The 15523-nt window shown below is 51.9% G+C and overlaps 1 long non-coding RNA gene across 1 annotated transcript in view; it reads right to left on the bottom strand.

The window, feature by feature from the left end:
- LOC140855721 (uncharacterized) overlaps positions 1-5988 on the bottom strand; it is a 31280-nt gene extending 25292 nt beyond the window's left edge. Inside the window, exon 1 of the long non-coding RNA XR_012138746.1 lies at positions 5917-5988. This is a non-coding gene — a long non-coding RNA (uncharacterized lncRNA). The remainder of the gene's footprint in view (positions 1-5916) is intronic.
- Positions 5989-15523: the final 9535 nt, after the last annotated feature.

The following is a 15523-nucleotide window of genomic DNA, read 5'->3' on the forward strand; positions in this document are numbered from 1 at the left end:
GAATAACAAAATTATAATAATTATCTAGGTTTTGCAGTGTCCATACCAAATAAGAAGAATACTAGATATCACATGTGATTGACGAAAGCATAATACACAAACATGATCATTCCATTCTAAGAAATAGATACATTGATCAAATAATGAAGCATTAGATATATAAATGACATTCTAATTACACATATTATGAAGTAATGCAATGTTAATGGATATAACCAATCGTCATGGCACTAGTGTTATCAACAATGACCAAAAGAAATCTATAAAGATTCCATACTTATGACCATGACAATATACTATGATTGTAAAAATGAACATAGACAAGTCCACATTGTAGTAGGTAAGACCATAAGATGTGATTTTAAGCCATCCAAACCATCATTACAAAGCAAAAATAAATCCATACCATGAAAGCACCAATATTTAAACTATGCTAGGGTCTTGCAAGGATCCAGCATGTAAGTAGCACCACAGGCACTGCTACTTTCCAGAAATCTTTGAGGATCAAGCAAGAACACAAAATAGATACCTCTAATTGCCTAACCTATATCAAGTATTTAGGCACTACAAATGCCAACACATGCACAACCCATCATAGATCAAGCATGTCGATGCCTATATATGCTTAAAACTACAAAAAGAAATTGAAGATAAATGACAAACATAATAGCAAAAATCAAGGTGGGCCTTAGGTAAAAATTTGGAAAATGGAGTTAGGGTTAGATCTTGAGGGGATCGAGTGAAGAACAACCATGGAAGAGCTCCAAACCTCAGAGACCAGTGAAGAGGGATGGGGAAGTGGTTCCTATTTAGGTAGAAACTAGTGTTATGTTTTTGGGTTAAATGAAAATGAATCAACACCATGAGATATTGATTGTCATGGAGGAGAAGAGGGATGAGAGGATACGGAAACAAACCTTGAGTGTAGATGGTTGATTTATTGAGAATAGGAATAGTGGCTAGAGGTCATAGACCAATGGAAGCAAGAGAAGAGAGGATCCTTATAGGAGATACGGTCACACAAAATAAACACAAACTTATGAGAGAAATCCAATAAAAGAGTCAAAGAACCTTGCTTTTTTTAGCTACTGCCAAGTAGAGTTTGAAATTCAAGTTTTCAATCCTGCCAAGGTTTTGAAATTCAAGTTTTCAAATTTTGCTAAGTCAAAGAACCATAGTTAACTTTGGTATGACTGAGGGTGGAATGGAGTTTTTTTATTCCTGTTGGGTGGGCCAGGATACCACCTTTCAAGATCTTTTCGGTACCACGCGATGCAATAAGAAGAAAGAAGAAATAAAATAAAAACAATCAAAATACGTGGATCAGCCACAAAAGGGCTCGCCTCTACGGGGCATGCAAACTTCACTATGAAAAAATTTTTTTTACAAAGAGAGACCTCACCCTCAACCCTTATTCACTCAATTCTCTCTCTCTAGAAGTTCTCCTCTCAAAAGCTCTCTCTCTCTTGGAAGACCCCCTGAACCCCTGAAGTGACTGACGTCCGCTGTCCAGGAGCCCTGCTCCTTCTCTCACAGCGGCCTCACGCCTCTCTCTCTTCTCTGGGTCCATACGGTGCGTCTTCAGTCGAAAACCGGTCACCTGCTCTCTGTTTCACCGATCAGCCCTATTTAAAGGGCTTAAACCTGATTAGAGATGGATCAGGAGTCCTAAACAAAGCCAAATAACCCCCTGGACCGTCGGATCAAGATCGAGATGTCCTTTGGCCCTCCGATCGTGCTCCGATCCACGGAATAGTATCGTGGACCGCGAGAAATGTGTGGAAAATGCCCATGCGGTCCACAGGCCCACCTGTGGACTGCCCAGTCCACGGTGGACCGGGGTGCCGGACCGCACAGGGCGCCTGGGCCTAGGCCGGCCCGCGCGTGCGGGCCTGGGCCGCACCCGCGCACAGGTCCGCGCACAGGCTGGGCCGCCAGTCTGGGCCGCACGCCTGGGTCGCGCGTCTCGCGCGTTGGCCCCTCCTGGGCTGTGCGCCGCCGCCTGCGGCCACGCCGCCACCGCTTCGCCGGCCCACCACAGCCACTCTGCCGGCCTGCCGCCGGCGGTCCTCCACCGCTTCGAATTTCATGTCGACTTCAAAAGCTCGTATCTTCTCCGTCCGAGCTCTATTTTGGATGATCTTGATCTTGTTGGACTCCATTTTTCGTCGCGAACCTCGCTGTGGGCTTAATGTGGACTGAATCTCGAGATGTCAAATCTTAACAATCTCTATCTCGACTCGATATTCGGCCTCCTCCAAACTCTGAGAGCTTCTAGATCTCCTCGCCCTCATGCCTTGGGGCAATCGCCTGCTGATCATGGATGGACAAACATGAGAGTCGAGCCAAGCTACTCGATCCTATCTCTGTCGTATGCTGTGCTTCTCCTGACCTGTGACCTGCTCGGGGTATCATCCTATGGCAATAGGAATCTCACATTGCGACGTCGCCTCTCGTCCTCCCGAGTCTCCTGTCTCGTGCCCGATCTACCTCATGGAGCTCCACCTTGCTCTGGACTCCACCTAGCTCCCAAAGTTCTACCTCGCACTGGGCTCCCCACCAGGTGATAATGTCCTCTGCTCCCCTTCTTCCCCTCCAGCACAATCCTATCGCCATGTAACACCCTCAGGATTCCTCCACCAGCTACCATCTTGTAGCCTCTCGAATCCAGTCTGCTAAGTGAGATAAGATTCCATCTGAAATTGGGTATGTATCGGACCTCCCCCAATCTCCTCACTACACCGTTATGTGTCCTCCAGCTAACCGTTCCAATGCCTTTGATCGCACAGCTCGATCCATCCGGCAGATATACAGTGCCCTCACTGTTCTTCAGGGAGTCAAATTGCTCCTCTCTGCAACATACATGACAGGGGCATGCAGAATCTAATATTCATTGCTGGAAAGAAGTAGATATCTCATCAGATATCTCCAGGATATCTCCATCTGAATCGCTGCCGGCCGTCGCTACAGCAGCCACCGTCCGATTTTTGAGTTGAGGACAATCTCTGGCTAGATGCCCCAACTCCTCACACCGGTAACACTTGGTTTTGCTCAAGTCCCTCCTGGACTTGGACCACCCTCGTTGTGATTTCCTGTCGCTCCGTCTATCGTCTCCTGCTCCTCCAAAAGCCACCAAAGCTGAGCTACCGCCACCTGAGCTCGAAGCTGGGTTCTCCCTCCTGAGAATCTCGTTTTGGAGTATCACCGTGGTGACCTCGTCCATCTTGATAGTGCTCTTCTCTACTAGAAGAGCAGTCACCAAGGACTCGTACGAAGGGAGAAGCGACGCCAGCAAAACTAGTGCCTTGGTCTTCTCCTCAACATTCTCACCAACGCTGAGGAGGTCGGTGAGGATCTTCTGGAAGTGGCTGAGATGCTCCTGCACGCTCTGTCCCTTAGTCATCCGCAGTTGGTAGAACTGCCTCCAGAGGAAAAGAGTGTTGGTGAGAGATTTCATCATGTACAACTCCTCGAGCTTCGACCACAGCACCGTCGGGGAAGTTTCGCTCAGCACATGGATCACCACCTCATCCGTCAGGTACATGCGGATGGTACTCACCGCCTGCATCTGTAGCCATTTCCAATCCCGCACCTCCATGGTGGTCGGCTTCTCATTGCACAAGAGAGCATCGATCAACCCCTGTTGGATGAGCATGTCCTTCACCCTTGCCTGCCATAAGGAGAAATTGCTCTTATCATCAAACTTGTTGATCTCCATCTTAATTATTCCTGCCTTCTCCATCTTCAGTCTTGCTCACCACCACTGCAATCTGTGTCCTTGTACCGTCTTGTTCTGATACCACTTGTTGGGTAGGTGTGTGGTCAGGAAACCACCTTCCAAGACCTTTTCGGTACCATGTGATGCAGCAGAAAGAAAGAAAAAATAAAACAAAAATAATCAAAATACGTGGATCAGCCACAAAAGGACTCGCCTCCATGGGGCATGCAAACTTCACTATGAAAAAGAAAATTTTACAAGGAGAGACCTCACCCTTAACCCTTGTACACCCAATTCTCTCTCTCTAGAAGTTTCCCTTTCAAAAGCTCTCTCTCTCTTGGAAGACCTCCTGAACTCCTGAAGTGACTGGCGTCTACTGTCCACGAGCCCTGCTCCTTCTCTCACAGCGGCCTCATGCCTCTCTCTCTTCTCTGGGTCCGTACGGTGCATCTTCAGTAGAAAATCGGATCACTTGCTCTCTGTTTCACCGATCAGTCCTATTTAAAGGGCTTAAACATGATTAGAGATGGATTAGGAGTCCTAAACAAAGCCAAATAACCCTCTGGATTGTCGGACCAAGATCGGGACGTCGCTGGGCCCTCCGATCGCGCTTCAGTCCACGGAATAGTGCTGTGGACCGCGAGAAATGCATGGGAAACGCCCATGCGGTCCACAGGCCCACCCGTGGACCACCCGATCCACGGTGGACCAGGGTGCCAGCCCGCGCAGGGCGCTTGGGCCTGGGCTGGCCCACGCGCGGGTCCGCGCATAGGCTTGGGCCGCGCGCCCGCCTGGGCCCCATGCGCGCTTGGGCCGTGCATCCCGTGCGTTGGCCCTGCTTGGGCCGCACACAACCGCCTGCGGCCGCGCCACCGCCGCTCCACCGGCCCACCGCCTCGAGTTTCGTGCCAACTTCAAAAGCTCGTATCTTCTCCGTCCGAGCTCCATTTTGGGTGATCTTGGTCTCGTTGGACTCTATTTTTTGCTGCAAATCTCGCTGTGGGCTTAATGTGGGTTGAATCTCAAGGTATCAAATCCTAACAATTCCAAATGGATGATATGGTGAGTTATCATGGGCGGTTTGCAATCCTAATTGTGAAAAACTATTTTATCTAATAATTTTTTTGCAACCAAGGCACCCCACAACAATGGAATTCAATGATGTGCACAACATGGCACTTGCCCAAAGTGGAAAATTTCCAATTCTCTACTACATCTATGATGGAGAATTGTAAACGTTCTCCATACAAGAACAGTAACACCAACTCAAGGGGCTCTCCTACTCATCTTGAGGTGAAGGTTTTGATAGATGAGGATGTGGCTAAGTCAAATCAATTTATTATGGACCCAAACTCTAGTAATGTTATTGGATTGGATCATCCCTCAAATAGGTTGGCTAGGCAACAAAGCTATGTGCTTGACCCCTATTGCTGATGCCAAGACATCTATTATGCCCATATCTCATGAAGGAATGATGAAGGAGCACAATATGGCCACCATATCCAACAAATGAACATCAATCGATTCTTTGTTCCCATACAGAGGTCATGTTTGGCCATTCATCCACTTGGGATCATATGGAAGAAGTGGGGGTTGTAGGAGTTTCTAGGCTATTACATGCTGATGCAAAGGATGTAAAGCTCTTGATGTTAGATTCTCTATCTATAAAAGAAAAAGAGCAGGAATCTAATGTAACTACTATCAGATCGTTTTCTTCTACTCCAGCTGATCCTATCATAGCATTATAAAAGGGCTGCAAAACTCTCTTTTTGATAATTTGAAGAATATCATGAGGAATTAAAATCTTGATATTTGTTGCATCTTAGAAACAAGTCTCTCGGGAGATTCTATCCGTTGGGAGTATGTGGAATTTTTTGCTATTACACTTAGGGGTTATGAGGGGGCATTATAATATAAATGAAAAATTATCCTTGGCCATTTATACTTTGCCAATAATGATAGATAGCGTGCTTTTGATGTTATTTCTCCCTCTAATTCATTGTGTGGATACTGGGTGTCATCCATATAAGTACTTATGATCTTCTATTGGGATTCGGATGTGTAGTAGAATTAAATTTTAAAACTTTTTAACATGCATGAATAATTAAAAATAAGTAATCCAAATCCCAAACTCAAAATCATCTTGTTGATGTCAATCAAACATATAACATATAAAAGAGAGATCAGAAATTATATACCATATATAAAAATCTGAATTGCCCACTAATTGATTTTCTTGAGTCACCTAAGCGTGTGCCCTCCAACGATGATCTACACGAATCTCGATCTAGGACTCTCTTCAATCTGAATTTGCTGAATTTTCTTCTCAAAAAATTCAGCAGCAGTTCCTTTCTTCGCATCACCAACAATTGGTGTTTTGATCTCTCTTTTCTTTCTTCGCATCACCAACAATTGGACATGTAGAACCCTGAGCTCTTAGCCCTTTTGCTGTCCAATATTTGAACTTTAGGAACCACACTTTAAATCTGATATTTGATCTCTTTGATCCAACCCTTTGGATATGATTTTTGATCTCTTTCAGATCTATACATCCGTTGGCCTTTTTGCTGTCCAACAATTGGAGCTTAGAAGCCCACACATGAGCTCCATGAAATCAACCCTTTTTCCAACCCAAATCCGGACTCAAATAATAGCCATGGATTATACTCAAACTCGCACTAAACTACCTAATATTTGGGTGTCAAAACTAGATACATATATTGTTGGGGAATACCGACCGATCCCACTCATGCCGACTTATAATCGGACATATACGACCGACCGACCGACCGATCGATCGACGACTGTCGACCGACCGAGGATATGTCGATCGGGCAGACCCTTCCTGCCCTCCCTCCCGACTGCACCAAGGGGTCCGATGTCCGACTCCCGCGACGTGCCCGACTGACCGTCGGAGGGGTCCGAATCTCTACCCGACGCCCCTCAGCTGGCCACCGACCCAAGGTCGGTCGACTCCTCAAATCGCCGTACTACTGTCAAAGACTGTCGGTCCTGACAACAGCATGCGGCACTGCCGCCTAGGGGCATTATCCCACCTAGGGTATGGGTCAACCCTAGCGATTTGACAGCCCCATGGTGATTTGACATATTTACGATGACTCTGACAGTCTCCAGTGAGTTGACAATTCTTCAATTGTCCGTGCCATTAATGATGGCGCCATACCACGCTCCACTATATATATCGGAGAAGGCAACAGTGCTAGAGGTCCTTCCGAAAACTCTCAGGCTTGCTCCCTCTCTTTCTCTCTCTCTCTCGTTGAGCTTCCTGTCTTCATTTCACTGTTGCCTAGTCTCCTCTCTGACTTGACCGTCGAAGGGTCCCCACCGAAGTCGTCTCCGGTCAGTGTGGACTTTCTTTTGCAAGCGTTCGTTCCCGACGATCAGACGATGAGAGGATTGGCCGCAACAGATTGGCGCGCCAGGTAGGGGGCTGCATAGGCTTGCACAGTAACCCCCACAGAATTCAAGATGATAAAGATGAGAGCTCAGCGATCGAGGGTTATCGAATCGGCGAGGCGCTCTTCCCACCGGGAAGAGACCTCTCCTCCACCCTCCACGGCGGACCTAGCTCTCCGCACCCTGCGGTAACCACGGAGGCACAGATTGCGGCAATCATGCGGCAGATGACCGTGCTGACGGACGCGGTCAAAAGCCTTCAGCAACATCCGGTCCGGCTGCCGCCATCACCGGTCGAGCAACCGGCGGTGCGTCCGATGCCCTCCAGGAGTAGCCGCCGACGCCCGCATCGACCTCCGTCACCCCCGCAGGAGCACCTGCCACAGCGCTCCTACCAAGAGGAGGAGGAGCGGTCGCGGCGCGACGCACATCGGTCCCGACGGCACTCTCCCTCCCAGCTAGAACGAGCGAGGAAGGAGAAGCGCCCGCGGACGCCGTCCGCCTCTCTCTCGGATTCTTCTGGGGACTCCACCCCTGGGGTCTCCCAGCACCAACGGGCCGACGACTACGAACGCAGGTTCGAGGAAATTGACCGTCGGCTTGCCCAGCTGTAGGTGGACGGACAGAAGTCTTCAAATGACATCGATTTTCAGACCACCCAACCTCTCTCCCAACTCATCCTCGACGAACCGATTCCCACTCAGTTCAGGATGCCGCACGTGGAGCCCTACAACGGCTCCACCGACCCGATCGACCACCTGGAGAGCTATAAAGCTCTCATGATGATTCAAGGGGCAACCGACGCCCTCCTTTGCATCGGCTTCTCCGCCACGCTATGCAAAGCTGCCAGGGCCCGGTACTCCGGCCTTCGATCAGGAAGTATCCACTCCTTCGGACAACTCGAGCACTCCTTTGTGGCCCACTTCAGCACCAGCCGGAAGCCGCCGCAAACGTCGGATAGCCTTTTTTCCCTCAAACAAGGAGAAAACGAGACGCTCCGACACTTCGTGGCACGGTTCAACACGGCCACGCTCGAGGTTCGAGACCTTAATGAGGACATGGCCGTCTCGGCCATGAAGCGCGGGCTGAGGGCATCCCGATTCACCTACTCCCTGGACAAAACCCTCCCCCGAACGTACGCTGAGCTGCTGGAGCACGCGTACAAGTATATGCGCACGGACGAGGGAGCTTCCGACTGGTGCTTGGCCGAGCCCAAAGGCCCGAAGGAGAAGTGGAGAAAGGGTCGGGACCCCGTTGCGCCTAGCCGGCCCCCGACCAACAGTCGGGTCTCACCCCCACGATGGGACAAGAGGTCGCCCCGCCGGTGGAGCCCAAGGCCGACACGCCCTAGGTACGATTCCTACACTCTCCTCTCTGCTTTTCGTGCGTAGATTTTGATGGAAATCGAAGGGGAAGAGTACCTGCGACGGCCTCCGCCTCTGAAGGCAAAGGGCCTCGACCGACGGAAGTATTGCCGATTCCACCGGGGCCACGGCCACAATACCGAGCAATGCATTCAGCTTAAGGATGAGATCGAAGCTCTCATCCACCGAGGGTATCTCGATAAATTTTAGAGAAACCCGCCGACTCAATCAGTCACCGATCGACGACCCCAGCCGACTGAGGAAGCGACGACTAATCAGCCAACGGTCGGGGTCATCAATATGATTTCTAAACGACTTGGCCCGGGGACGTCTGCTGGAGGGGAGCCGACAAAGAGGCTGCGCCCGGACGACGTAATTACCTTTAGGGAAGAAGATGTTCGGGGCATCCAAACTCCCCACGATGATGCTATTGTTGTCTCGGCAACAATAGCGAACTATGATGTAAAAAGAATTTTTGTAGATAATGAAAGTTCAACGAACATTTTGTTTTACTCGACCTTCTCCCGGATGAGACTATCGACAAACTGACTCAAGAGGGTCTCTACGCCCCTGATAGGCTTCGCTGGAGACGCAGTCACAACGGAAGGAGAAGTCACTCTGCCCGTGACGGTCGGTACCGAACCACGACAAAGCACAGTCCATTTGACTTTTGCGATCGTCCAGGTGCCTTCGGCCTACAACGCCATACTTGAAAGACCCAGACTAAATACTCTCAAGGCGATTGTCTCGACGTACCATCTCTTGGTCCGGTTTCTGACCAAAAATGGAGTCGGAGAGATGCACAGAGACCAACAGCTCGCTCGTCGATGCTTCCAGATCTCCGCTCAAAGCGACGAGTTGAAGGGCTCCCTGACGATCGACAAATTAGACCAACGGGAGGAGGAAGAATGGGGCTCGCCGGCCGAACAGCTCGTGTCAATCCCGATAGCGGAGAGCCCCGACCGAAAGGTATGGGTCGGGTCTCAACTGCCCGACCCAGAACGACGACGGTTGGCGGAGCTGCTGAAGGCCAACGCCGACATATTTGCTTGGTCGGCAGCAGATATGTCGGGCATCCCCCCGGAGACAATAACGCACCGACTCAACATCGACCCGACGGTGAGGCCGGTGAAACAGAAGAAAAGGTCTTTTGCTCCTGAAAGGCAGAAGGCCATCGACGAAGAAGTGGACAAGCTACTCGAGGCGGGCTTCATCAGAGAAACTACGTATCCCGATTGGCTCGCCAATGTTGTCATGGTCAAGAAAGCCAACGGGAAGTGGAGGATTTGCATCGACTACACCGACCTGAATCGGGCCTGTCCGAAGGACAGCTTTCCACTTCTAAAGATCGACCAGCTGGTGGATGCGACGTCCGGTTATCGACTGCTCAGCTTCATGGATGCCTTCATCGGGTACAATCAGATCCGAATGGCGTCCGAAGACGAGGAGCACACTGCCTTCGTGACCCCCAAGGGCCTCTACTGCTACCGAGTAATGCCCTTCGGGCTGAAGAATGCCGGCGTCACCTATCAACGACTTGTCAACAGGGTCTTTAAAAACTAGATCGGGCACAACATGGAAGTATATGTCGACGACATGCTGGTAAAAAGTGTGCAGATTCCAGATCATGTCCGAGATCTCGAAGAAACCTTCCGCACTCTACGACGACACCGGATGAAGCTGAACCCGACTAAGTGTGCCTTCGGAGTAACCTCGGGGAAGTTCCTCGGGTTCCTCATCTCGCAACGGAGAATCGAGGCCAACCTCAAGAAAATCAAGGCCATCATCGATGTGCGCCACCCGAACACCAAGAAGGAAGTTCAGCAGTTGAATGGAAAAATTGCCGCTCTCAGTCGGTTCATCTCTCGATCGGCTGAAAGGTGCCTCCCGTTCTTTAAAACTCTGAGGCAGGTGAAGGGCTTCTCTTGGTCGGATGAGTGCCGACGGACCTTCGAAGATCTGAAGAGTTACTTGGCTTCCCCGCCGTTGCTTGTTAAGCCAGAGGTCGGGGAGACATTATATCTCTATTTGGCCACTTCTCCCAACGCCGTCAGTTCGGTGCTCGTCAGAGAAAATGAGAGCCGGACCCATCAACCTATCTACTATACCAGCAAAGTACTCCGCAGCGCTGAAGCCCGATATTCGGAGACAGAAAAGATGATTTTCGCCCTAACCGTCTCCGCGCAGCGACTCCGCCCATACTTCCAGGCGCACGCCATTGTGGTTCTCACCAACCAGCCCCTGAGGGTGATACTGCGCCGACCTGATACATCAGGACGACTAGCAAAGTGGGCGATGAAGCTCAACGAGTTTGACATACAGTACCGACCGCGACCTGCCTTAAAGGCCCAGGTCCTGGCCGACTTCATCGCAGAATGCCCGACGACCGACCAAGGGTCGGAAGATGTAGACCCCAGACGAGACGCGGTCTCCGAGTCTGACCCGGTCTCCACCTGGGTACTGCACATCGATAGAGCTTCAAACACTCAAGAAAGCGGGGCTGGGTTCCTGCTCACCAACTCGGATGGGATAGTCACCGAGTATGCCCTCCGATTCGACTTCAAAGCCTCCAATAACCAAGCCGAGTATGAAGCGCTCCTCGCCGGCTTGAGGATGGCAAGGGAACTCGGGATCGACAGCCTCAGGGCATTCTTCGATTCTCAGCTAATCGTGGGGCAGGTAAAAGGCGAATTCGAGGCGCGAGATCCAGCCATGGCAAAATATCTCCAGAAAGTGAAGGATCTCGTGACCCGCCTCGGGTATTTTGAAATCTCCCACATCCCCAGGTCGGAGAACTCCCGGGCCGATGCACTCTCCAGACTGGCGACCTCGGCTTTCGACTCTTTGGGCCGGACGTTCGTGAAAAATCTCGAGCAGCCGAGTATCGACAAGGTCGAGGAGCTGCTACAACTGACGACCGAACCAAGCTGGATGGATCCGATTGTTCGGTACCTGACCGACGGGATCGGCCCCGAAGATCCCACAGAGGCCAGATGGCTTCGATGGTCGTCCTCCCAATATGTGATCATGGATGGCCGACTCTACAAAAGATCGTTCTCCCTTCCCTTGCTCAGGTGCTTGGGACCGACCGATGCAGATTACGCGCTCAGAGAAGTGCACGAAGGAATCTGCGGGAGTCACTTGGGGGGCAAATCCTCAGCCTACAAGGTCCTGTGGCAGGGTTACTACTGGCCCACCATGAGGAAAGACGCGACTGAGTTGGTCCGAAAGTGTGAGCCATGCCAGAAGTATGCCAACGTACAACACCGACCGGCTAGCCAAATCACTCCTATTGTCGCCTCTTGGCCCTTTGCTCAGTGGGGGGTCGACATCCTCGGTCCCTTCCCTCCGGCATCGGGCCAAAGGAAGTTCATAGTCATCGCCATCGACTACTTCACCAAGTGGGTGGAGGCCGAGCCCCTGGCGCAGATTACCGAATGAAAGATGGAGGACTTCGTCCAAAAGTCCATCATCTTCAGGTTTGGATTGCCGCATACCATTATCACCGACAACAGGCGATAGTTCGACAACCAGGACTTCAGAGACTTCTGTGCGAGGTTTCACATCACACATCGACTGATTTCAGTCGGGCACCCACAGTCCAATGGCGAAGTCGAGGTGACCAACCGGACCATATTACACGGGTTTAAAACCCGACTGAATGAAGCCAAAGACCTCTGGGTCGATGAGCTGGGCTCCGTTCTGTGGGCTTACCGAACGACCCCCCACGTTCCGATCGGGGAGTCGCCTTTCAGTTTGGCCTATGGGATGGAGGCGATGATATCACTCGAGATTGGGCTGCCATCTACCAGGGTCGAGCGGTATCAAGAGCCGGACAACTCTGATTGCCGGAGAGCCGACCTAGACCTCCTCCCCGAACTACGAAATGAGGCTCAACTTCGCATGGCTTCATACCGACAGAGGGTAGCCCGATATTATAACGCCACGGTCAAACCAAAGCTCTTCAGGCCTGTAGACCTGGTCCTAAGAAAGGCAGAGGTCTCGAAGCCTCTGGACCAAGGAAAGCTAGCTCCGAACTGGGAAGGGCCCTACATGGTAGCAGATACCTATGGGCCAAGGGCTTACCGACTGGAAACTCTGAAAGGGAAACCCATTCCCCGGACCTGAAATGTTGACAACCTGAAGTTGTATCACCAATGAACTTTGTACCTGTTCATTCGGAATACGAATCCAGTTTCAAAATTCGAAGTTCTAACTCTTCGACTGATGATCGACGCTCGCCAAGAAGGACGAGTCCCGACGCCCCGACTCGGACTTAATGTCCACATGGGACTATCGGCTCGGCCACCGGCGATATATCGGATGTTCACAAGGGCCGAACCGCCCCCGGCAACGGGAGTTAACACTCCTTCTACAGTCGAACTTTCGGGCCAAACGATCGGCTAACTTGCCGAATAAGCCCCGACCAAAGAAAGGCTTAACGCCTGCACGATCACCATCGCGACTCACCGACCGAGCTACGGCCGGCCGAGGGATATTCGGCTTACCACCGTCTATCACACGAAGCGACCACCGTCGCGTTCATGACTCACCGATCGAGCTACAGTCGATCGGGAGATATTCGACTTACCACCATATATCATGCGGCGCAGTGTAAGTACCCGACACAAGGGTATCGGGATCTGACTTATCATCATTTCCCCCACTAAACGCGCCGGACGACATCTGACTGAATGTGTCGAAGGAGATCCGACTGCCAAGTCTTACCCGATGGTTGGTCGGCTTTCGACTCGATAAGTATGCCTGACTCACAATCGGGCGAAGGACACCCGACTTAAGCCCTCGACCATCGGAAGGCCGATCCAAAGTCGGAACTTGCTCTGCCTTCGTAACGGCACGCATTACCGAACGTCCTAACTGATCTATTGGGCTAGCAACTTATGTGTTCAAATGCATTCCACAACACACGAAAAGAGAAAGACATGCGGAGGAAAAAAGTTCAAGTTCAAAACTTTGATTTCATTAAAGATCAAGATAAGTTTACAAACTGGGCCGAAGTCCGACTACAAGTATGACCGGCCGAAGCAAAAGCAAAAACAAAAAACTGACTAATCCTCAGAGTCGGCCTCCTCCACTAGATGGTGGCTGGGGACGGTCGGCGAACCCGCTCTGGCTTCGACAGTCGGGGCCGCTTGATCTTCGGTGGCTTGCTCTGCATCTTCTTCGGCTTTCGCCCTGGTGGTGAGGCCTTTTGATGTTGGGTCGGCCGTCTCCTCCGCAGCTGGGGCCTCCGACTCCGGCAGAACAATGCTGCTAAGATCAAGCTCTGGGTACAGGCTTCGAACGGCCTCCCGAGCATCCTCGTACCTGACCCGATACGAAAGGAAGCCGCTCTCCAGAAGCTCTTCTTGGTACTCTTTCGAGTCACGAAAGTCTTCGACGGCCCGACCCATGGCCTCCTTCACCGACTCCGCTTCTGCCCTCGCGATGTCTGCGTCGGCCTGGGCGACGGATAGATCTTTCTCGGCCTTAGCGAGATTTTCGAGGCTTACTCGGAGCTACTCGCGGTCGGCCTCCAGCTCTTTGGCGAAGCTGTCCCACTCGTGCCGAAGCTGACGGACGGTCCGGGACTTCTTCTTTGCTTCATCCCGGGTCGACTGCAGCTCCGACTCTGATGTCGCCAAGGTGCCCTTGAGTCGGGAGACCTCCTCCGTAAGTCGAGAGACCTCCCCCTCAAGTCGGCCCTCCCGATCGACCGACTGTTGCAGCTGGTCGACCAGGATGACCTTGTCGGCTTCAGTGGCCGTGACCTTATCTCTCCCAGCCGCGCGCATGTCGCCGAACTTCCGGTATCCGGCTTCTAGCTCGGATATGTTGTAAACCAGCAGCACAAAATAAAACTGACCGTCAGGAGACCTAGCTTACGGAAACTACGTTGAAAGCAAAGGAGAGAGAAACTTACCCGGATCATCATCGGATAGAACGAAGACAGCATGTCGGAGACACGCTGGTTCTTCATCACCTCGATGTCGGCGGGAAGGAGGAGCGCCTGGCACAGCCTCCTGGCCAAGTCATGATTGGCCAGGCCCGATGCACCTTCGGGGAGTGGGAAGTCGGTCGATCCTCCACCATCGGCTGACCGCCCTTCATCGCCCGATGCCATAGGGGACTTCCCTCGACCGGATGCCCAGGCCCTGACGTCGGAGATGGACGGCAAACTTGAGCCCGATCAAGTCTCGACCGTCGGTGCGGCGGCAGCTGGCGCGGGTCGCTCGGGCTCGTGCACCTCCTCCCGATCCTCCTCTGCCGGCTGAGCAGCCGGTGCGCCATCGACCGACTCATCGGCCACCCTTCTTTCGGGCGAAGCAGCACCCTCGCCCGATGGTCCCTCGGACGGGACTTCGACTAGCACTGTCGGTGCCGACAGTGCGATGACGGGCTCCACCCCCGATCCAGTCGGTTCGCTCGACGGAGCTACGTGGGGCCTCTTGGGAGGCCGCGACGGCCCGACCCCTTGTGCCGGCCTCTTTCGAACGGCGTACTGACGTACGTCGGCTGCCGTCAGTCTTGATCTCGGTGGCATATCTGCAAACAACGACAAACGGTCAGCACCATAAAGAAAAAACAAAAAGAAGAAAAAAGGGGAAGAAAAATGAAAGACCGACCTAAGCGAGGGACCGAGCTGAGGCCGGCATCGTACAGGGCCTGCTCGGTGACGAGCTCCCTCTGCTTCGGCACCGAGATGTCCTTCAGCTGGTGGAAGTCTTTCCGATCCTCAGCTTCCACCCGACTATTCTCGTTCGGCTCGATTCGGGGATTCCCCTAACGGACAGGGAACCCCCAAGGAGTGGAAGAGGATGCGAAGAAGAACTGGTTCTTCCATCCGTGAATAGACGACGGAAGACCAGTAATGAAAGAAAGCCCCTTCCGAGGATTGAAGTACCACCACCCTCGGACTTTAGGGTGGGGTCAGAGGACGAAGAAAGCTCGGAAGAGGAAGATCCGAGGATCAATCGGCAAAAGCCGACACAGAAGAGCGAAACTGACTATTAGCCGAACTGAG

Source organism: Elaeis guineensis, chromosome 1 (genome assembly GCF_000442705.2).
Source record: "Elaeis guineensis isolate ETL-2024a chromosome 1, EG11, whole genome shotgun sequence".
NCBI lineage: Eukaryota > Viridiplantae > Streptophyta > Magnoliopsida > Arecales > Arecaceae > Elaeis > Elaeis guineensis.